A 22829-nucleotide genomic window follows, 5' to 3' on the forward strand; every position below is an offset into this window, starting at 1 on the left:
TTCCACCTGGGCTGAGAACCACCTGATCTGGAGTGATTTTTTCCAGGGTTAGTCAAAGGCAGAGCCAAGAAAAACCCAGGTTTCCTGCTTCCCAGCCTATCTCTTCTCTCCAACATGTGGACTTTCCTGCCAGCTACCATGTTTTCCTCCCTCGGCCCTTTGGAGCTTCGTCCTAACAGCCAGGCCCCTGTCTAATAGAATTCTGCTTCTACTACTCTGAGGCTGCCAGACCTTACTCCTCCTAATGCTGTTCCTATTGTGGGGCCCATGCAGGCTCTTCCATCTGAGAACGAGATTAATTTACCCACAGAGAAGATATCTCCAGCACTTTCTCAGTTTATGGTAAGCACAAATTTAACTTCTGGGCTATGACCAATGTAGTTTCTCAGTGAAACGTGATTTTCAATTCACTAACCCCGATACACTAATTTTTTTTCTTCTTTCCAAATTGTATTGTTTGATTTTAGATCATCTATATTCTATATAACCACATGTATAACAATGATTCTAGTAGATAAGTTCTTGGCTGCCATCCTGCTTAGGGAGCCAAAGAGATCTGGGTTTGAGTCCTCCTCCTCCACTGATCAGCTATATAAACCTCTAAAAGAGACCTGGCTTTTCTGAGCCTCAGCTTCCTCATTTGTAAACTGGGGAGAAAAGAAAACTTCCCTTGCAAGAAGGGAAGATCCTTGGATGGATTAAATGCAATAATGCATGTATAGTACATAGCACTAGCAATTGCTGCCACTATGATTATCATCATCACCATTTCCTCACCTTTGTATAATTTGTTGGAGTAGATTCCCCTAAGGTTCATTATATTGTCACATGGAGGTGGCTGAGCACCACAAATTCTAGATTCTGTGTTCAGAGTTTCCCCTCAGCTTTCAAGCTTGCCCAGTAATATCAGTCCATTCTGAAAGAAAATGATAGACTCCTCTCCTTCTTCTCTAATAAGACGAGTAGACATCCCTGTGGTCACCCAAGAGATCTTATTTCGTGCTGATAGAGGGGTCGGCAAATATCCAGACCTTTTAAAATGGGTTTTTACTAACAGTCTATCAAGTCTCCAGAGGGAACTATCGTGTCTAAGACAGCCAGGATCCTTTATTACTGACAGTTTGAGCTGTGTGGTTGAAATCATTTTTGACAAGAAAAAAACAGGCTCCAGTACAATGAAATCATGGACCATCCACAGTGACCAATTTTCAAACTTCAAAATCCTCACTAGTGCTTAATTATGACACACAAAAATGAATTTCCATGGAAATTTGATGTACATTTTTGTCTTTTGCACTCCATACTGAAAAACCAAACAATTTTAAAAATCACAGCTATTAAGCCAAATTAAACCAAACACATTGTTCTATTTGCCACAAGTTGTTTCAGAGTACAATTTGCTTTGCTAAATCAATTAGTTTTTGCAAAGTTATATATGTGTAAAGCGTTTGTTAGATGCCTGTTCAATATCTATCCTTGTGGTTAGTGTTTTAAACGATATATACAGATGTTAAGTGTATATATGAAAAAGTATATTGAAAATAGTTAAGACTCAATAAATCATAACAAATTCAATATTAAATTCCATGTTGGGATTCTTTAGATAGATCAGATTCAGCAGCTCTTTTTTTTTTTTTTTTTTTGAGATGGAGTTTTGCTCTTGTTACCCAGGCTGGAGTGTAATGGCGCGATCTCGGCTCACCGCAACCTCCGCCTCCTGGGTTCAGGCAATTCTCCTGCCTCAGTCTCCTGAGTAGCTGGGATTACAGGCACGTACCACCATGCCCAGCTAATTTTTTGTATTTTTCGTAGAGATGGGGTTTCACCATGTTGGCCAGGCTGGTCTCAAACTCCTGACCTCACGTGATCTGCCCACCTAAGCCTCCCAAAGTGCTGGGACTACAGGTGTGAGCCACCACTCTCAGCCAGCAGCTCTTCTTAATAGAAAGCTTTTGTGTGTTCCTGAGGAAATTTTGCCCAAGGAAAGACTGCTGCAGATTCCCGAGCTACATTTCTTTGCTCTTTTTATTCTCAGTGAAACAATAATTATTCAATTAATCTTGTCAACAAGTGGAAGCTAGTTTCATTTCAGTTGTTTACTAATTATTGTTGGGTAGATCTTTAGATCCTTGAAAATGTTGTCCAGTTGCCACAAACTAATAATGAAGCCAGGCTTGGTTAATTAGGGAATAAGAGCAATTAGCTTGTCAGCGGTTCATTCCGACAGTCCCTAGAGAAAGGCTACATTTAGGGATTCGTATCACAGGAGCTATTGACCTCTAAACCCTCCTCCTTTTCTGTCACTGCTGTTTAATGGAAAGTCACTTATTTTGTCAGGCTAATAACTGAGGTAATGAAGTATCCCATGGCTTCAGCTTACAAGTCTGTTTTTCTCTTGCTAATTTTAGAAAGTTTATAAATAGATGAATGGATCTATTTTGGACATCATTAAACAAGGAAACCCAAGGTGGGACTTCATAGAATCCATTGAGGTCTGCTGACCACCCCGAAAGCTATCTGGAGCTCATTAGTCCACAGAGCTTTCTCTGCCAAAGAAAAGTTGGTTGTGAATTTTTTTGTTATAAGACAGTTATGAGTCAAGGCAGTTTTGTTTAAAACTTCAATTTAATGGGACAAGGGAGGATGATTTTGAAATGTGTTCTCTTGTTTCCATCTCTCCTAACAGAAATGTCTTTTTAAAGCAATGGAATTAGGTAATTCATCTGTAGCCATTTGGTAGGGGATGGGGGGAGTGAGACTGGCATGGTAGTTATTTATCATAAAAGATCTTAGAGAAAGCTCTTAGGACAGCCTGACAAGCTTGCCAAAAAGTAATAATTTAAACCAAAATCCTCTGATTGATTGCTCTAATCTTGGACCTCCCATTTTCAGTGGAAATTCAGTGCAGAACATTCCCTTCACGTCTAGACTAGAGCTGCATCTGACCAGATTGAGATATTTCACTGGACCAATTTGCTGTTCCCTGTCTCCATTCTTAGAAAAGTCTAGGACAGAAAAGTGCAAGCCCTGGATCTTGGAAGCCCAGTCAGCAGGCCATGGTCTCTCTGCCACATGACATGTTCAGAGTTTTATTTACCTCACCTTTACTTTTCTCCTTGGGAATATTGTAAAAAACTCCTCTAAGCCTAAGCCATGGTAGCAACTACATAGGATATAAAAAAGAACATAAAAGTAGAAATAAAAATGAAGGTAACAAATCCCATCTCATCATGGAGTTTTGCTGAAGTTGTCACCAATAGTAGAGGTAATGGTGTTGACCTCGTTGGTACTAAAAGGACCTAATAAATAGCATCTCCACCTTCTTCCCCTCTGAGTTCAGAACCAAATGAAAAACATGACAAAAAGGTAAGGCGAATGGGAGCCCATATCACCTTTATTTTAAATAGGTAAATTTCAATTCAGATTTTACTGTATTCTCAAGAGAAATTACCTCCATATTTTGAAGAAATCAAAATGTAACACTGCCCGCTGAGTATGGTGGCTCATACCTGTAATCTCAGCACTTTGGGAGGCCACAGCAGGAGGATCACTTGAGCCCAGGAGGTCAAGGCTGTAGTGAGCTGTCATCAGGCCACTGCACTCCAGCCTGGACTACAGAGCAAGACTCTCTCTCAAAAAAAAAAAAAAAAAAAGTAACTATATTAAACATCATATTAGAGAATGTGGTTGATATCAAAGAATGTGGCTTCTATCACAGGTTTCCTGATAGGACTTAGACTAGAATTAAAATTTACCCACTCAATGCCTGGACTGCTAGACCACATCTCATGGGAAAACTGTCTATGTGAACCAAGGAGCTAAGCAGAAGGTGTGCTCCTGCTGGTGGCTGCCTGCTGAAGAGAAAGGAGTTGGCTTTACAAGCCCAGCTTATTTTTCCAAACTCAGTAACCAAATTAAGTCTCTCCTCCTCCAAGGAAGCAGCCAGGATGGGGCAAGAATACAGACACATTCTCAAAGTAGGATTTCCTGCACTATAGTATGGAAAAACTATTCCTCCTAACAAATGTTACAGACAAAAGCTTTCTATATAGTTATATTTTCAGTGATTCATTAAGAAATTAAAAGTACAATAAAATCTGAGTTAAATCTATTAATTTGAAAATTAAAGCAATTAACTTTTACATTGGCAATAAGTAATCCATTGGGCAAATTAATAGTTTCTACAGAATTCTTGAGAGATTATTTTAATTCTTAAGCAAATAACATTAATTTTAAGACCTTGCAAAAGAAAGGGGCCCTAAGTATCTGTGAGGAATTGATTCCAAGACATTCTGAGGATGCCAAAATCCAAAGATTCCCAATTCCCTATATATAATGATATAGTATTTGTATATATCCAAGCACATGCTCCCATATACTTTAAATTATCTCTAGACTACCTATAATACCAAATACAATGTAAATGCTATGTAAACAGTTGTTATACTGTATTGTTTAAGGAATAATGATATGGAGAAAGTCTATATGCATCAGTACAAGTACAATTATTTTCCAAATAGTTTCAATCCTTAGTTAAGTCCATAATGCAGAACCTAGGACATGGAGGGCCTACCATACCCCTTAAATGAAAAGGGATCATGCTAAATGTATGACACTTTTAGCTGTTAAAGTTGCTAAAGATGCATATGTATTTTGTTATTACCAGAACAGTGGAAATGATGCACAAAAGTCAGTTTTCAATTTTACTTCTCAACATGCACATATTTTACCAACATGCCCTACCTTCAACTTGCTGATGAGTAAAGAAAGACTGAAAAGAAAAGGAACTGTGGGTTGCCCCATGTTTCCCTTTCCTTCTCTGTTATTTTCAACACAACTGATTGACTAATACAGGGAATTAATAAAACAAAAGATGTGACAAGTTTCCTTGGTCATATGTTTTTTAGAACATTGCATTTTTCCTGTGTTTAAAACAAATTCTGGTTTGAATAGAAATGGTCTTTTGAGATCATTTGCATTCCCTACACACACACACACACACACACACACACACACACACACAGGTCCTGGATGTAGCATGCTCACCTTGTACTTGCTTTGAGTCTTGCTGAGCTCGCTTGTTTCATGGGTCCATCAGAATTCTGTGTGCTTGGGGCTTTGGGAATGCCATCTGCAGATGGGGCAGCTAGGAAGATTGGAGAAGCTCTACTGCATGGATCTCCTCTGCTCAGATGCAAGCTTTATTGTCCCATCATACTTTATTTATGAAACACAAGTTCAAAGATAAAATTATTAAAAATTTCCAAACAGAGGCAGCAGAGCATGAGTGTAGGACACTTTTGAGCACAGGACCATGTGCAATGGCACAGGTCACATGCTCATGAAGATCATATGCCCTAAACAACATAGGTCACATGCCCGTTAAAAAAGATCACATGCCCATGAAGCCAGCCCTGAGCAGGGGATAGGATTAGACCTGAGAAAGTTTGGGCCACAGGTTATCATCAGGGAAGCCTGAATTCCAGGATAGTGAACAACTGAAAGAGAGGAACAAGTGTTGAAACAACCTCACACACACACACCCTTTTTTTTTTTTTTTGACATGATCTCACTCTGTTGTCCAGGCTGGAGTGCAGTGGCATAATCTCAGCTCACTGCAACTGTTGCCTTCCAGACTCAAGTGATCCTCCCACATCAGTCTCCTGAGTAATTGGGACTACAGGCACACACCACAGCACCTAGCTAATTTTTGTATTTTTTGTAGAGATGGGATTTCGCCATATTCCCGAGGCTGGTCTGGAACTCCTGGGCTCAGGACATCTGCCTGTTTGGGCCTCCCAAAGTATGGGGACTACAGATGTGAGCCACCATACATGGCCAACCCTCTATCCTTATTTTAAGCGATTCCCCTCACTTTTGCCAGGAGGTAAGAATACTAACAACAAATAGGCCTTGTACCACTAGGGCACCAGGGTATATGCAATTGCTATTTAGAGTATTAGGGATTATTTACCCTAATACTCAATTAATTCAAAGGAATTAAGTTGTGATTCAAGTTTATTTTATTTATTTATTTATTTTTTGAGACAGAGTTTCATTCTTGTTACCCAGGCTAGAATGTAATGGTGCGATCTTGGCTCACCACAAACTCTGCCTCCTGGTTCAAGTGATCCTCCTGCCTCAGGCTCCTGAGTAGCTGGGATTACAGACATGTGCCACCACGCCCATCTAATTTCATATTTTTAGTAGAGACAGGGTTTCTCCATGTTGGTCAGGCTGGTCTCAAACTCTCAACCTTGACCTCAGATGACCTGCCCACCTCAGCCTCCCACAGTGCTGGGATTACAGGTGTGAGCCACAGCCCCTGGCCTGTTGTCATTCAAGTTTTATGGACCCAATTTAGCCTTTGTGCTAAATTACCTTCCATTGAGCACAAAAGTATGTGAGTTTTTCCTACATTTCTGTTAGCATCTGGCAACAACCAGTATGATTAAATAAAAGTTTATTATAAGTTTTCAAGTAATTTAGTAAAATTGGTATAAATATGCAGGTTCAGTAAATTAAACAGCTTTTAGGGTCCTTTAAACCCATTACATTTGTGACCATTTTAGTTTACAAAGTGTTTTAACCCCATAATAACCCTGTGAAGTAAGATAGGTGGGCATTATATCCTTATGTATCGGTGTGTTTACCAGGCCTGCCCTCTCGGGGCTCTGAATTGGATTGCATGGACCTACATTCCCCCCACAACCTCAGCTGACTGGAAAGGTGGAAACACTTAATGCAAGGGAAATCAGAACATAAGCTAGACAATGGCCTGGTGTGACCAGACTCGAAAAGATGAAATGGGCCAACTGGATGTGTCTCTCAAAGAGAGAACATAATGTGTCCAATACAGACCTCCTTGTACAGCTCAGACTGTTCACATTTCTTAAATAGATCTATTGAGACATTCTCCCAACTGTTTTGTTCTTAGTCTTCTCCATCTTAGTAAAAGGCATTTCCAGCCACTCATTTGTTCAGCAAAAGATGAAGAATCACCCTCATTCCTTCCTTTTCCCTCCCTCCTATCTCTCAGCAAGCTCTGCAAGTTTTATTTATAGCTTTAGTCTATCTGCTTCTGCTCATTCCCACTGACCACCTCTGGACCAAGCTATAATTATCTCTTGTCTAATTTTGCAGTAGCCTCAAAGCTAGTCTCCCTGCTTCCATTCTTTCCCCTTTGGTAATCCATTTTCTACACAATAGCCATTGTTAGCTTTATACAATGTAATTCAAATCATACCACTGACATACTTAAAATTTTTCAGTTTCTTCATAATGAAAAAACTCATTGCCCTGACTTAGAAAGCTCTGCATGATAGGAAATTTATATTCTTCTCTAACTGCCTCATGCCAGTCCCTTCAGCTATACTGGCCTTTGTTAGCTCCTGAACCAATAAAGCTCTCCCCACCTCAGGGATCTTATAATGCGTATCTTGAAATCATTTTTGTGGGGACTAGCTTAACTATTACTTCCACATTGGAAACCTTCACTGATCATGTTCCCCCAACACCTCCAAAGTAATTCTCAACCCTGTTACTTTCTGTCTGGCTCCCATTCATTCCCATCATAGAATGTACCAGACTCTGTCTTATTTATGTCTCTGTTTGTTCATTGGCCATTTATCTCCATCAAATGTAAGTTTCATGAAGAGTGGGACCTTGTCTAAATTGTTTATTACTCTAGCCCTAGCACATAGAGTAGTTCCTGGCACATAATAGGTATTAAATATTTTTTTCTTTTAATGAAGAATAGAGAAAAAGTCAAATAAATATTTAAAAATTTTTAGATATAGTAGAGATTGGGACAACCTGAGGGACCACATACAAGCTGAGGAAATAAAAATTATGCACATGTAAAGGAGAAAGAAGACATGAACAGAATTGCAGAAATAACCCCAAATCTGAGAAGGAATAAATACAGGCCCTAAAGCTACCTTCAGTGGGAGCAATGTCCCAGTTCTAAATTCAGGACAGGTATATCCTGACAATAAACTCTTTTTGCCAGACACCAACCAAAGTTTCATGTTTTTTTTTTTTTTAATTAGAAAACCGAAAGTTATTCTGCAGCTTTGTCTTGTGATAACTCACTGTGAATGGTCATCCTAGATGACCTATCTAATCCTATGGCTGGCAAGCAAGACACAGTAAACAACCATGAAGATCACATGGAATGGGTGAAGGATGGCATCCCCAATGAAGAGATGCACCAGATAAAAATGACATGTCCTCTAAGACTACCCTACCCTAGACCCCTCCCGTGTGCCTTAGTATTCCCTCAACACACACACTCTTCTACATGACCAGGGCTTTGCACTTGGTCTCTGCTTTGAGTACTCTTCCTTGTTAGCTGCCTAGTAAACTCAGAATGGGATGGTTATTCTCAGGGCCCTCCATGTATTCTTCAACAGTAGCAAACTCACTGCCCTGTGTTCTTCATCTTTGTTTACATTTCTGTCTTTCTTGATCAGACCGTGAAAGTCTTATTTCGGGGACAGTGAGCAGGTGCTCAGTGCAATAGGTGCTCCACAAAGAAATGGATGCGTGATTATTTTCAAAAGTCACACGGCTAATGACTCACAGGGCCAAAATTAGAATCCAGTGTCTTTCCTTTGGTTCATTCTTCAGATTTTGTGTGGCATTATCATTGTACGAGCTGATTATTTCCTGATGATTATGGCAAAAGTCTTAGTTTGGGGATTAATGTTGAAGAAAAGCAAAACAATTCTCTACTAAATAAATAAATACAAAAGACCTCACAATGTTCTACTGAAATAAATTGTATCATTGGAGTTGTAATAACTGAGGGAACTTTTCTATTTTTAAGTTCTTTTTATAACTCTTATAAGAGTCAGTATCCCAGGCAAATATTTACCCAACATGTAGTTATTAAACGGCTACTGAATAGGAGACTGCCTGCACCAGCTACTGAGAACAAAAAGGTAAATAAGACATGTCACCTGCCCTTGAGAAAATATAATTAATCAAGGAATACACAGCAGCCTACATAATCCTTTAATATCGAGTAAATCACATCACTCTTCTGCAAAACAAACAAACAAACAAATGTCCACTGGGGTTTCTATCTCATTCCTGGTAATCTCTAAAGTCCTTACTATGACCTAGAAGACCCTCCTAGCATAGCCTCCTTTACTTTTCTCACCTCATCTTCCACTGCTCCAGTACTCCCAGGTTTCTGCTTCAGGACTTTGAACTTTCATTTCTTTACCTGAAGTGTTCTTCACCAAATCCATAGTTCAATCCCTCACTTTCTTTAGAATCTCTCCTTAAATGGTTTCTTAGCTAAAAGGGCTTTCCTGTCCACACTATCCACCACTTACCTCCCAAGATCATTCTCTAACCCTTGTACCTGGCTTCATTTTTCTTCAAGCACTACTACTAACTAACTGCTAACTAATATGTTACACACTTTTTAAAAATATGCCTCTCCTTTTTTGATAATTTCAACTTTTAGATTTAGGGAGTACATGTCTAGTTTGTTACATGGGTATATTGCATGATAATGAGATTTGTGGGTGTGAATGATTCCATCATCCAGGTAGTGAGTATAATACCCAATAGGTATCTTCAACCCTTGCCCCTCTTCTTTCCTGCCTCTAGTAGTCTCTAGTGTCTACTGTTCCCATTTTTATGTCCATGTGTACCCGGTGTTTAGCTTCCACTTATAAGTGAGAACATGTGATATTTGGTTTTCTATTCCTGTATTAATTCATTTAGGATAATGGCCTCCAGCTGCATGCATGTTGCTGCAAAGGACATGATTTTGTACTTTTTAATAGCTGTGTAGTATTCCATGTTGTATATATACCACATTTTTTAAAATTATACTTTAAGTTCTGGGGTACATGTGCAGAACGTGCAGGTTTGTTACACAGGTATACAAGTGCCTTGGTGGTTTGCTGCATCCATTACTTTGTCATCTACATTAGATATTTCTCCTAATGCCATCCCTCCCCTATCTCCCTACCTCCCTACTATCTCTCCCCTAGGCCCCCACCCTGCAACAGGCCCTGGTGTGTGATGTTCCCCTACCTGTGTCCATGTGTTCTCATTTTTTAACACCCACTTATGAGTGAGAACATGTGGTGTTTGGTTTTCTGTTCTTGTGTCAGTTTGCTGAGAATGATGGTTTTCAGCTTCATCCATGTCCCTGCAAAGGACATAAACTCATCGTTTTTTATGGCTTCATAGTATTCCATGGTGTATATGTGCCACTTTTTCTTTATTCAGTCTATCATTGATGGGCATTTGGGTTAGTTCCAAGTCTCTGCTATTGTGAACAGTGCCACAATAAACATACATGTGCATGTGTCTTTATAATAGAATGATTTATAATCCTTTGGGTATACCCCGTAATGAGACTGCTGGATAAAATTGTATTTCTATTCCTAGATCCTTGAGGAATCACCACACTGTCTTCCACAATGATTGAACTAATTTACACTCCCATCAACAATGTAAAAGCATTCCTGCTACACATCCTCTCCAGCATCTGTTGTCTCCTGATTTTTTAACGATTGCCATTCTAACTGGTGTGAGATGAAAGTAGAAGGAGCTATAGACCACATTTTTTTATCCAATCCACTGTTAATAGCCACCTAGGTTGATTCTATGTCTTTGCTATTGCATGTGAATAGTGCTGCGATGAACATACAAATGCATGTGTCTTTTGGTAAAACAGTTTATTTTCCTTTGGATATATACCCAGTAATGGGATTGCTGGGTCAATTGGTAGTTCTAAGTTATTTGAGAAATCTCCAAACTACTTTCCACAATGGCTGAACTAATTTACATTCCCACCAACAGTGTATACAAATTCCCTTTGTTGTTTTTTGACTTTATAATAATAGTCACTCTGAATGGTGAAATGGTATCTCATTGTGGTTTTGATTTACATTTCTCTGATGATTAGTGATGGTGAGCATTTCTCATGTTTGTTGGCTGCTTTTATGTCTTCTTTTGAAAAAATACCTGTTCATGTCTTTTGCCCAGTTTTTAATGGGGTTATGTGGTTTTTGTTTGTTGAATTGTTTATGCTCCTTATAGAATCTGAATATTAGACTTTTGTTGAATGTATAGTTTGCTCATATTTTCTCCCATTCTGTAGGTTGCCTGTTGACTCTGTTGATAGTTTCTTTTGCTGTGCAGAAGCTCTTTAGTTTAATTAGGTCCTACTTATCCATTTTTGTTCTGTTGTAATTGCTTTTGACAACTTAGTCATAATTTATTTCCCAAGGCCCATGTCCAGATGTGTGTCTTCTAGGCTTTCTTCTGGAATTCTTATAGTTTGAGGTCTTACATTTAAATCTGTAATCCATCTTGAGCTAATTTTTGTATATGGTGAAAGGTAGAGGCCCAGTTTCATTCTTTGCATATGACTAGCCAGCTATCCCAACACAGTTTATTGAATAAGGAGTCCTTTCCCCATTGCTAATTCTTGTTGACTTTGTCAAAGATAAGATGACTTTAGGTGTGTGGCTGTATTTCTGTGTTCTCTATTCTGTTCCATTGGTCTATGTGTCTGTTTTTGTGCCAGTACCATGTTGTTTTTATTACTGTAGTCTTACAGTATAGTTTGAAGTCAGATCATGTGATGCCTACAGCTTTGTTCTTTTCACTTAGGATTTCATTGGCTATTCAGGTTCTTTTCTGGTTCCATGTGAATTTTTAAATAATGTTTGTTAATTCTGTGAAAAATGATGATAATTTGATAAGAATAGCATTGAATCTGTAGATTGATTTGGGTAGTATGGCCAAGATAAAGTTTGAATATTTGTTCCCCAAATCTCATATGAAAGTATAATTCACAATGTTGGAAATGGGGCCTGGTGGGAGGTGTTTGGGTCATGGGGGCAGATCTCTCATGGCTTGATGCTTTCTTCATTATAGTGAGTGAATTCTCATGAGATCTGGTTGTTTAAAAGTGTGTGGTACCTCCCCCACATGCCTTGCTCTTTACTTGCTGTATGACATGCCTGTTCCTGCTTTGCCTTCCACCATGAGTCAAAGCTTCCTAAGGCCTCCCCAGAAGTCAAGGAGATGCTAGCACCATACTTGTACAGCCTGCAGAACCATAAGCCAACTAAACCTCTTTTCTTTATAAATTACACAGTCTCCAGTATTTCTAGATAGCAGCACAAGAATGGCCTAACACAGGCCATTTTAATGATACTTACTTTTCTAATCTATGAGCATCGAATGTTTTTCCATCTTATCTATGTTATCTATGATTTATTTCCACAGTGTTTTATAGTTCTCCTTGGTAGAGATCTTTCACTGTCTCGTGTAACATCTCTTTCTCTCTGTCTCTGTTTTTCTCTCTTACACACATACATACACACAAACACACACAATTATAAGCTTCTTTAAACAAGAATGTGTGGTTTTATCCTATTCAACAAGTGGTTGTTGAATGACTTAATGAATGAATTAGTACATTTCATAAATACTTTATTGCAAACTTTATCAAAATATATGTAATTATACAGTTACAACAATTACTTTTTTTTTTTTGAGACGGAGTTTTGCTCTTGTTGCCCAGGCTGGAGTGCGATATCGGCTCACTGCAACCTCTACCTCCTGGGTTCAAGTGAGTCTCCTGCCTCAGCCTCCCGAGTAGCTGGGGTTAAAGGCATCTGCCACCATGCCTAGCTAATTTTTTCTTGTATTTTTAGTAGAGACAGGGTTTCACTATGTTGGCCAAGCTAGTCTCAAACTCCTGACCTCAAGTGATCTGCCTGCCTTGGCCTCCCAAAGTGCTGGGATTACAGGTGTGAGCCACTGCACCTGGCCCAACAACTGCTCTCTTCAACTGCACTGATGATAGCTCTTACTAATGAGAACTAAATCTGAATGTTTAGGCTAGAACTTGGCTCTTATTCAGGAGGCTGTTTCTTATTTCTAGAGAACCATTAGATATAAGACACTAGACCAGATATTGTGAAAGAAACAAATGTGGTTAAAATAAGATTCAAACTTTAATGGAACTTTGGTTTATTAGGAGAGATAAAATTTACATCTGATCATACAAATGTAGTCAAGTGGCAATTCGAAGACAGAGCATGTAGTGAAGACTCAGAAGAGAGAAGGAATGTTTGTTGGGAAGATCAGAGAAGACTTAAAGGATACATTGGTGTTTCAATTATGCATTGAAAAATAAGTACACATGTGGAAAAGAAAATTGCCCACAAAAGAGATATATAAAACAAAGCCATGAAACAATAAAAATAGTATATTCTACCTTGAATAACAATAATTGGAGTAAAGAAGATAAAGATAGAATGATCCACTGAGATCCCAGGAGCCAGTGAATGTGCTCAGTGGTTGAAATTGTGGGAGGCAGGTGTGCAAGCCTGTGCTCAGATCCAGAGTGGGTCTCATGGACGAATCTAACCTTGAAACTAGTTCTTTAGCAAAATTAAAATATCAGTACCTCCTTCTCAGAGTTCTAACATAATAACATTTTGAAAAGCACTGCCACATATTATATTTCATTAATACTGTTTCTTCATTATTCAAAAGACATTGTCTAGTCATAGAAGAAATTTGGACAAATGAATGACACAATCAGAGCTTTTCCTTATTGACAAATTACCTAAGAGATTTGGTGTGATTTGGTTTCCCCTTTAACTGGTATTTCTGAAATGCCAAACTCAATTTCCTATTCCTCTACATGTCAACCATGTATATGATATCAACATTAGCCTCTTATATATATATATTATATATATATTTATGCCACAAGATAGTGTATCCAAACCTAAACATTCAAAATAGAAACCCGACAAATTTATGAGGTCCTGGAGCCAGACTGCCTTGGTTGGATATTGTCTTTTCCATGCAATAGTTGTGTGACCTTGTAATGTCATTGAACATCTCTGTGCCTAGTAGTTGATGCTATGAGAATTAAATAAGATAATGTATGTCAAGTACTCAACACAGACTTGACACATAGTAAATGCTTCATATATATTAGCTATTGTGATCCCATTGAAGTTATCTTATTAACCAGACAGCCTATAAAAGTTAGTAATTTGGTTTTCATGCTCTTTGTTAATAATATGCTATATTAAAATGGGCTTTTAAAGAGTAATATGTACCCAACATTGATAGAAATTTAAGAATTGGATTTCAAAAAAATTTTTAAACCCTCATATATCAAAGGACATCATCAAAAGAGTAAAAAGACTCCATACTACCCACAGCGAGCTACAGATTCAGGGCAATCCCTACCAAAATACCAATGACATCTTCATAGAAATAGAAAAAAAAGAATTCTAAGCTTCATGTGGAACCACAAAAGGTACACTACACGCTAGAGTAAACAAAACATCAGGGTTCTGACATAAAAACAAACACATAACACATAGACCCACAGAACAGAATAGAAACCCAAAAATAAATCCATGCATTTACAGCCAACTGATTTTCGACAAAGGCTTCAAGAACACACATTAGGGAAAAGACAGTCCCTTCAATAAATGGTGCCGGGAAAACTGAATATACAAATGCAAAAAAAAAAAAGAAAAAGAAAAAAGAAAAAATTAGATCCCCATCTCTTGCCATGTACCAAAAATCAAGTCAAAATGGATTGAGGCTTAAATACAATACCTGACATTGTGAAATTACTGTATGAAAATGTCAGGGAACTGTTTCATGGCATTAGTCTGGACAAGGACTTTTTGGATAGAACTTGAAAAGCACAGACAAAAAAAGCAAAACTAGACAAATGGGATTGCATCAAACTAAAAAACTTCCATACAGCAAAGGAAACAATTAACTGAGTAAAGATACAACCTACAGAATGGGAGAAAATATTTGCAAACTCTGTATCTGGTAAGGAATTAATATCCAGAATACATAAGAAATTCAAACAACTTAATAGCAAAGAAACCAAATAATCCAATTTCAAAATGGCAAAAGATTTGAATAGACATTTTCAAAAGAAGATATAGAATGGCCAACAGATGTATACAAAATGCTCAACATCACTAATCATCAGGAAAATGCAAATCAAAACCACAATGAAATACCAGTTTGCACCCACTAGGATAGCTATAATTTCAAAAAATAAAAATTACAGTTCTTCTTGTGGATGTGGAAAAATTGAAACTTTTATATGTTGAGAGGGAATATAAGATGATTCAGCTATTGTGGAAAACATTTTCGTGATTCCTCAAAACATTAAACATAGAATTACCATTTGACCCAGCATTTTCACTTCTGGGTATATATCAAAAAGAATTTAAAACTGCATACATGTACATGCATGTTCATAGGGGAACTGTTGGGAAAAGCCAAATTTCTGTCAACTCATGGGCAAACAAAATGTGGTATGTGCGTACAGGGGAATATGATTCAGCCAGAAAATAATGAAGTACTGATAGATGCTGCACCAATCAACCTAGAAAGCATTAGGCTAAGTGAAAGAAGCCAGACACAAATGATCACATACTGTATGATTCTATTTTTATGAAAAATATTCAGAATAAGTAAATTCATAGCAACAGAAAGCAGATTGGTAATTGCTAGCAACTGGTGGAGGAGGGAAATGGGGAGCAACCGCCAAATGGGTGTGGGATTTCCCTTTGGGATAATTCCATCTGATGGAACTCTTTTAGAACTAGATAAAATGAGGCAGTTGTACAACACTGTGAAGACTAAATGCCACTGTTCATTTTAAAATGGTAAATTTTATGTTATAACAATCTCATTTCAAAAAAATATGAAAACAAAATGATCATATCCATAAGATATTAGCATTACAACCTTTCCTAATTAATTTCTCCCATTTTATACTCTCACAGCATATGTTCCTTCCATCATGGCATGTTATCCCATGTGTTCTATTTAGTTTTCAATACACATCTAGAGGTCAGTAAACTAGGTCCTGCCGACTAGATTTGGCCCACTGCTTTTTTGTGTGTGGCCCACAAACTAAGAATTGTTTTTTACATTTTTAAATGGTTGAAAAAATTGAAACAAGAATAATATTTTGTACATGAAAATAGTTTGACACGTTTCAGTATTCATTCAGATAGCTGTATTACCTTATGGTTACTCTCATTCTCTTACTCCTATTCTACGGTTGCTTTCATTCTACAGTAGCAGATCTGAGTACAGAGATTACATGGCCTGCAAAGCGAAAAATATTCACCAACTGCCCCTTTACAAAAAATGTTGTTGACCCCTGATGTACTGGATCATAATAAGCTTCTAAGTAGAAGTAATCTCTCACAGCACCCAGCCTGGTGATTTGTACATTCTAGAGAGTTGATAAGTGTCTCTTGCATTAATACCTCTGTAAAATTTTTACTATTCAAATGTGTGCCACAGGATTTCTGTTTCTATATGTTAATAAAATTGAAAAAACTAATTTCTTTGTATTTTTACAAAGTTTGACACTTCGTTTGATATTTGGCACATGAATTCTATGAAAGACTTTTTAAAACAGAAACTCCAAGCTGCAATGAGAATATATCATACCCAAAAAGAGAAGTAATTTTGCAGTCTTTTTAAAAAATATGAAATAGATTCTTATGTTGAAGTCTTGAAAATTACACTAACCTGCCATTCAAACTTTAAATGTCAGTACATAAAACTATGTTAGTTTTCTAGCATAAAAATAAATGAAGGATTAAAAAGTTCTGATCCCTAGCATTGCCTCTCTGGAGGATAAATTCAGAAGTAGTGTAACATTAGTCTTTAAAAACTTCTAAAATTAATATTTAATTTATTAGGACAAACAGAATTCTATAATCCATTTTACAAAGTTACCATGTATGTCAAGAGAACGTAGATAAAGATGTAAATACTAAACATTCTTGGAGTAGATTTGTGGGGAGAAAAGAGGCAATAAAAAGAAACGTAAAGACTAGGTTTTTTCCTTGATTGTGAATGATAAACGATCCAGAATCTTGGTAAGACAAAAATGATACTAAGCAGCAATCACTTATGTTTCTTAAACATTTTTTAAGCAAAATTATTCTTTGACTCTTAATATGTTTCATCATTACTTTTATTTCTCTGTTTTGCCCAGGAGATTGCCTGGGTTGCATGGACTGTCAGTATAATCAAGCAAGCAATCAACCCAGTGAAATTGATGTCATGTGAAGAGCACCCATTTGGAGGTCTGAAGATCTCAGCATGGAGCCAAGCCACCTTGGCCCTATTCTTTCACCTTTCATCATCCATAATGAAGAAGGTGACTACATGGTTTCTGAGATTCTTTCATTCTCATATTCTGGGAGACTAAGTAATAAGTTTAACTCTGGCATTTGTGATTGACTATTCAACAGCTTTAGGTGAATCACATTTTTATAAATAATATATAGATTAGACTTTTGTGTTTCTTTTTTCTCAAATATTCTACATTTACCTGCTAGTGTAATAGCCCTGTATTAAATAGGGCAGTATAAAAGAGTTTCTGAAGGCTTAAAGAGCTATATAAATGTAAGTTATTATTATTAAATAAAATCATACAATGTTAGTGTTAGGGCCAGGAAGTCTTAGAGATAACCTTACATGACTTCATTTCACAGATGAGAAAACTGGTCCAGAGAGGTGAAGTGCTAGAGATTCAAAGATTTGAGCTTTTCCATTATTCTATATTACCCCATTGACAGTTAAGAATTGCCAGGCCAGGCGCAGTGGTTCACACCTAATCTCAGCACTTTGGGAGGCCGAGGCGGGTGGCCCACTTGAGGTCAAGAGTTTGAGACTAGCCTGGTCAACATGGCAAAACCCTCATCTCCACTAAAAATACAAAAATTTGCCAGGCGTGGTGGCATGTGCCTGGGCTGAGGTAGGAGAAATCCTTGACCCCAGGAGGCAGAGGTTGCAGTGAGCCGAGATCATGCCACTGCACTCCAGCCTGGGCAACAGAGTGAGACTCCATCTCAAAAAAATAATTTCATTCCAACGTATTACTGTCCCTGCACTATTTATTTGCCTAAGTTGGCTTTCTCAATTATAATTTTTCTTTTTTGTTCAAGAAACAGTCTGTTTTCTCACGCTCTTACTTTTGTATTCCCATGGCTTGATTTTAAGCTAGTTTCTATGTCTGCAAAACATTGTATTTTCTGATTGGGTTTATCAAAAATGATATCTAAGTAATATATTTGTATTTCATCCAAGCATAAGAAGTATACAGCTCATTAAAATTTAGAGCTAATAACACAAAATGAAGAAAAATAAACAAAGATAAAATTAGGGAAAATTGTTGCCTTATCTGGACAATTTTGATATCAGAGTCCTCAAAACTATGGTTTTATAAAGAGACATAAATTAATTTATTAAATATATCTTCTTAACCAAAAAATCAACAAGAGTAGTAAGATGCTTCTGGCAAAAGTCCATTCATTCAGTCATTCAACAAACATTTATCAAGCCCTATAAATAGCAAGACCTTTTGGAGACCCTAATTAAAATGCACAGATTAATAAGTTCCTTCCTACGAAGGAATTTAAGAAATAATAATAATAATTCATTGAGTTCTTACTGTGTGCCATGCCTTGTAGAGAGTGTTATATGTGGATGATCTCTTTTTATCTTCAAGACACTAGGATATTAATGTGAACTTTAAGTGAAATACAATATAAAGCATTTGGTACAGTGCTTAGAACATAACTAGATTCTCACAAAACATTAATTTTATTTTGGTCTCCCTTTTATTTCACAGCAGACATCACAATTTTTCCTTCTAGAAGATATATCCCAGAAAGTGGTGGATTTCCAGAGCTGAATGAATGATGCAACCAAAAGAACCTGATGGTTGAACATGAGAAATACCCCAGAACCAAGGTAAGGCTTAGAGCAATAGATTGAAGCTCAGCTAAAGGCAGGAATTGGACAGCCACCCATCTGAAGGCACTGGGACCCAGGACACCCTGGAGATGCTTGAAGGTAAGAAATAAGCAAAGAGGCTCTACCATAAAAGGTTGGAGGAGAAGGGATCTGGGTTCCTCTCAGTCATGTACAAGCTCCTGCAGTGGAGGGAAGCCCAGTTCCAAGAAACACAGCGAAGGAAGTGTGGGCAGAGGCACAAATAACATTGGATGCCCCAGCCTAGAGCCTTCAGAGCGTGGCTTCCAGAACCACAACAAACTCCAACAGACTTTCCACAGAGATGGGGAGGAAGTTGCTATAACAAACACTATCCTGAAACTTGCCCCAAATGTGAACCTAATCAAACCCCAATGTTTTTTTGAGGTTAGAAAAAGCCTGGCTTAGCATTTTTAAAACAATATCTATTTGCCTTTTGTCTCCCATTTGCAGCCAGACGTGGAAGTTCTAAAAACTCATTAAAAACTTTGGGTTTTATTTTGTATTTATTTCTTTACTATATGCTTTGCCTGGCCAAAACCAGAAAATGCTGGAATGGCACAAGCTCATTCTCCTGAGATATCCAGATCAAAGTTGTTTGGAACTGCTTGGCGAAATATCTGAATTTTTCCATTCTTATCCAAACCGATGCCTCCAATCCCTTGCAATTTACTCATATGCATCCACCTTCTCAAGTGTTCTGAGGCATTTCTTTCAGCACACACATTGGCCTTCAAAGGGTAACAAGAAATTGTGTGCTGGCAGAAGCTGTATTTTCAAGTTTAAGCCTTCAATTCATTATCCAACAAAGAGAACAAGAACTTCTGGCAATTTTATCCACTCTATACGTTCCATATGGAGTAAAGTATAGGAAGGGTAATGTCAAAGACCCTTTTGCATAGAGATTTATGTGTTGGCAGTATATTTTACACTACTAAATTATTATCCTCTCTCCTAAGTGTGGAATTCAGTTTGGCAAAGTAAAACTTTAAAGCAGCTCATATAATCCAACCAGCAAATTTACTGGGAAACTGGTCTTATTCCTTTCTTAGTGCCTTAGAGAACTGTCCCGGGGTGGGGGTGGAGGGTAGCAAAACTTGCCCTATCAGATATGTTGTATTTTTGTTGCAGAACTCACATTTTACACTTACTTCCCCACAGGTCATCCTTATTCTAAGTGACCTTAATCCATAGATGTTAACATATTAAGAATATAATGCACTGCATGCTACAATCTTAATCTTGTCTTCATAAAAATACTGCAATTTATCATCTGTAGATTTCTTTTTCCATGGTAGTTTTCATCTTGATTTTTTTTCCAAGAGATACAAAACTAGAATTGGCCTCACAAAAAACGTCAACTCTTAGAGAACTCTCCCGCCTTTTCATTAAAATGAAGAAAATGTGTGATGCTGCCTTACTCAAAGCTGCTGAGAAAACATCCCAGTAATGCACCTCCTCACCTGTTACGTGTTTTAGCCTCAGTTCTTCTTTGGGTATTTTTCCGAGTATTCTGCATATCCATGGCTATTTCTGGCTGCGTATTTGAAACCATCTTCGTTAGCATAATCATTTTCTAATGCCAAATGAAAAACATTTTTATGATCAGATAGATGAACTTCTATGGTCAGCAAGCCTGTCTCAGTTTCTAATGTTTCCAAAATATACGAGTGATTCTTTAGATTTATAAACCTCCACCTGCTTCTTCCTTTCATGTAATTTGCCTTTGTTCAGTTATTTTTCACCACCCGTGGAGTGTTTTCAAATATATTTTAAACCCCCAAGCAACCCCATTTCAGCTGATTGACTTCAGAGAACTCTAATGCTGGCCAGGCATTTTGCTGCAACCCCATTTAGACTCAGCAGGAAGAGCAGATTTAAAAGGCAGATTACGTTTTTAGCTTTTTAAAAACTGCTTTATTAGAGAAGCTAAAAGCCACAGTGGTGGTAAGCTGAATTCTTTTGAAATACAAGCAACTTCAAGACATCTAGGGAGCAGCTCCTCACCCGTGGAGCTCCTCCCTTTGGGTTTCAATGATGGCAGGGACCAGCTGGCTCCAAGTATTTTTCTTAAGGGTCCTTGTGGCTCCAACAACAGAATCCCTAAAACCACCAAAGAGGTTTCTTTTAAGGGTCGGAGACCTTTGAAAAGCAGCTCACTGAGGTTCCTGCCTCTGGACTTCTGGCAGGCCATTTTATGTGAAAGTGTTGGTTGCATACTGGCTTCTACTGAAATGGAGGGGCTGGCCAAGGGGCAGTAGGTAGGGAACTATGATGAGGATGTGAAAGCCACTTACAGAAGAGGTGAGGATACCTGTAGGCCTCATTCTTACGACAGGCAGCTGGGAGTCCCAAAAAATGGCTACAAAACTAATGGATGAATGGATGGATGGATGGATAAAATAGATAGATAGATGATTCATAGATAGATAGATAGATGGATAGATTACATTAGGTTAGATTAGATTATATAGATAAACAGAGGCCACAGTAGTGGCTACTGCTTCACATACCATCTTAAAACATGTGCTACTACTAATCAATGCATTCCTTCTCACATATTGGGATTTTGTTGGTATTCTACCAAGAACTGCTTATAGAATGGTTGAGTGACCCTGAAAAGAGGCTGGGCATATTGAAATTTCTAGAAAGTCTACAAGATTACATATGGAATCTCATTTTGTTCAGAGGTTTTGAGATGAAATAAATACAACCAGATTTCAAGAATGTTTGGGGAAAAAAAAGGTACACTAAGAATATCTAAAGGCAAGGTTAAAACAGGATTAAACAGAGATCTAACTAATCATACCAGGCAGATGCAGGGCATATGTGCTGCCACCCACTCCTTCTGTGCCTAAAGAGAACATCAGAAACCAATCATAACTCACATGCCAAGCCCAGAACAGCCTTAGAATCTTTCTTCACGGGCTGATGCCATCCTGGATTCAACAGGAGATAGCCCTAAAGATGTACATGAATCAGGTTAGAACCCAACACAGCTGGATGTGGTAGCTCACGCCTGTAATCCCTCCACTTTGGGAGGCTGAGACAGGCAGATCACGTGTGGCCAGGAGTTCGAGATCAGCCTGGCCAAGATGGTGAAACCCCATCTCTACTGAAAATACAAAAATTAGCCAGGCATGATGGCGCATATCTGTAGTCCCAGCTACTTGGGAGGCTGAGACAGAAGAATCGCTGGAACCCAGGAGGCAGAGGTTACAGTGAGCCAAGATCATGCCACTGTACTTCAGCCTGGGAGACAGAGTGAGACTCCATCTCAAAAAAAAAATAATTAACTAATTAATTAATTTAAAAATAAGAACCCAACACAAATTCCCACAGACAAGCCAAACAGGTGGCAAAAGCGAGTGGAGCCAGCAGAATGGGAAGGGGAGGAATGTCAAGTGCATGCCCTACCAGCACAGGGCAGTAGGTGCTCAGCTTCAGAGATGTTACCTTACAGGAATCAGGGACTTGTGTCACCAGATTTTTTTAAAGAGTAAATGAAACCAAATTTTTACTTGGAATCTCTTGATTTTTAAATGCTGGATCCAAAAAAGGGGGAGAAATTGATGCCATCTAAGCCAAACAAAATAGATATGCAGAAAAAAATAAAAAGGCACCTGCTTGTTAATGTAGCCCCCAGGCTTAGGAGAATTGAAGGAAGATTTCACTTTGCTCTTGTCTTGCCTGAACCACCTTGCCACTATCCGAAGCTTAAAAACAAAAGAAAATCATCTCACCAGGGCTTGCAGAGGGCATGTGACAAATTGCAGAAAATTATAGCCAACATTTTGTGGTTGCTGATCTTCCCTGGGTTACACACTAGCAGAGGCCTGAAAAATATAGGCAAACTTCAAAGATCAAAGTTTTCACGCTGCAGAGGGGACTTTTCAACCAGCTTGCTTTTGTCTGGTTCCTCCCACCCCCAACCCCTTTTTGTCAATCACAAAGCAACGTTGCAAAGTTCAGAATCTGACATT

General features: G+C 38.1%; 1 non-coding gene across 1 annotated transcript in view; it reads left to right on the forward strand.

Moving 5' to 3' along the window:
• LOC105716272 (uncharacterized) overlaps positions 1–22829 on the forward strand; it is a 283931-nt gene that overhangs the window by 172363 nt on the left and 88739 nt on the right. The window contains exons 4-5 of the transcript XR_010344022.1: positions 17063–17227; positions 18704–18825. This is a non-coding gene — a transcript (uncharacterized LOC105716272). The remainder of the gene's footprint in view (positions 1–17062; positions 17228–18703; positions 18826–22829) is intronic.

Source organism: Aotus nancymaae, unplaced genomic scaffold (assembly GCF_030222135.1).
Source record: "Aotus nancymaae isolate 86718 unplaced genomic scaffold, 86718_ANA_hifiasm-v0.15.2.pri h1tg000025l, whole genome shotgun sequence".
Classification (NCBI taxonomy): Eukaryota; Metazoa; Chordata; class Mammalia; order Primates; family Aotidae; genus Aotus; species Aotus nancymaae.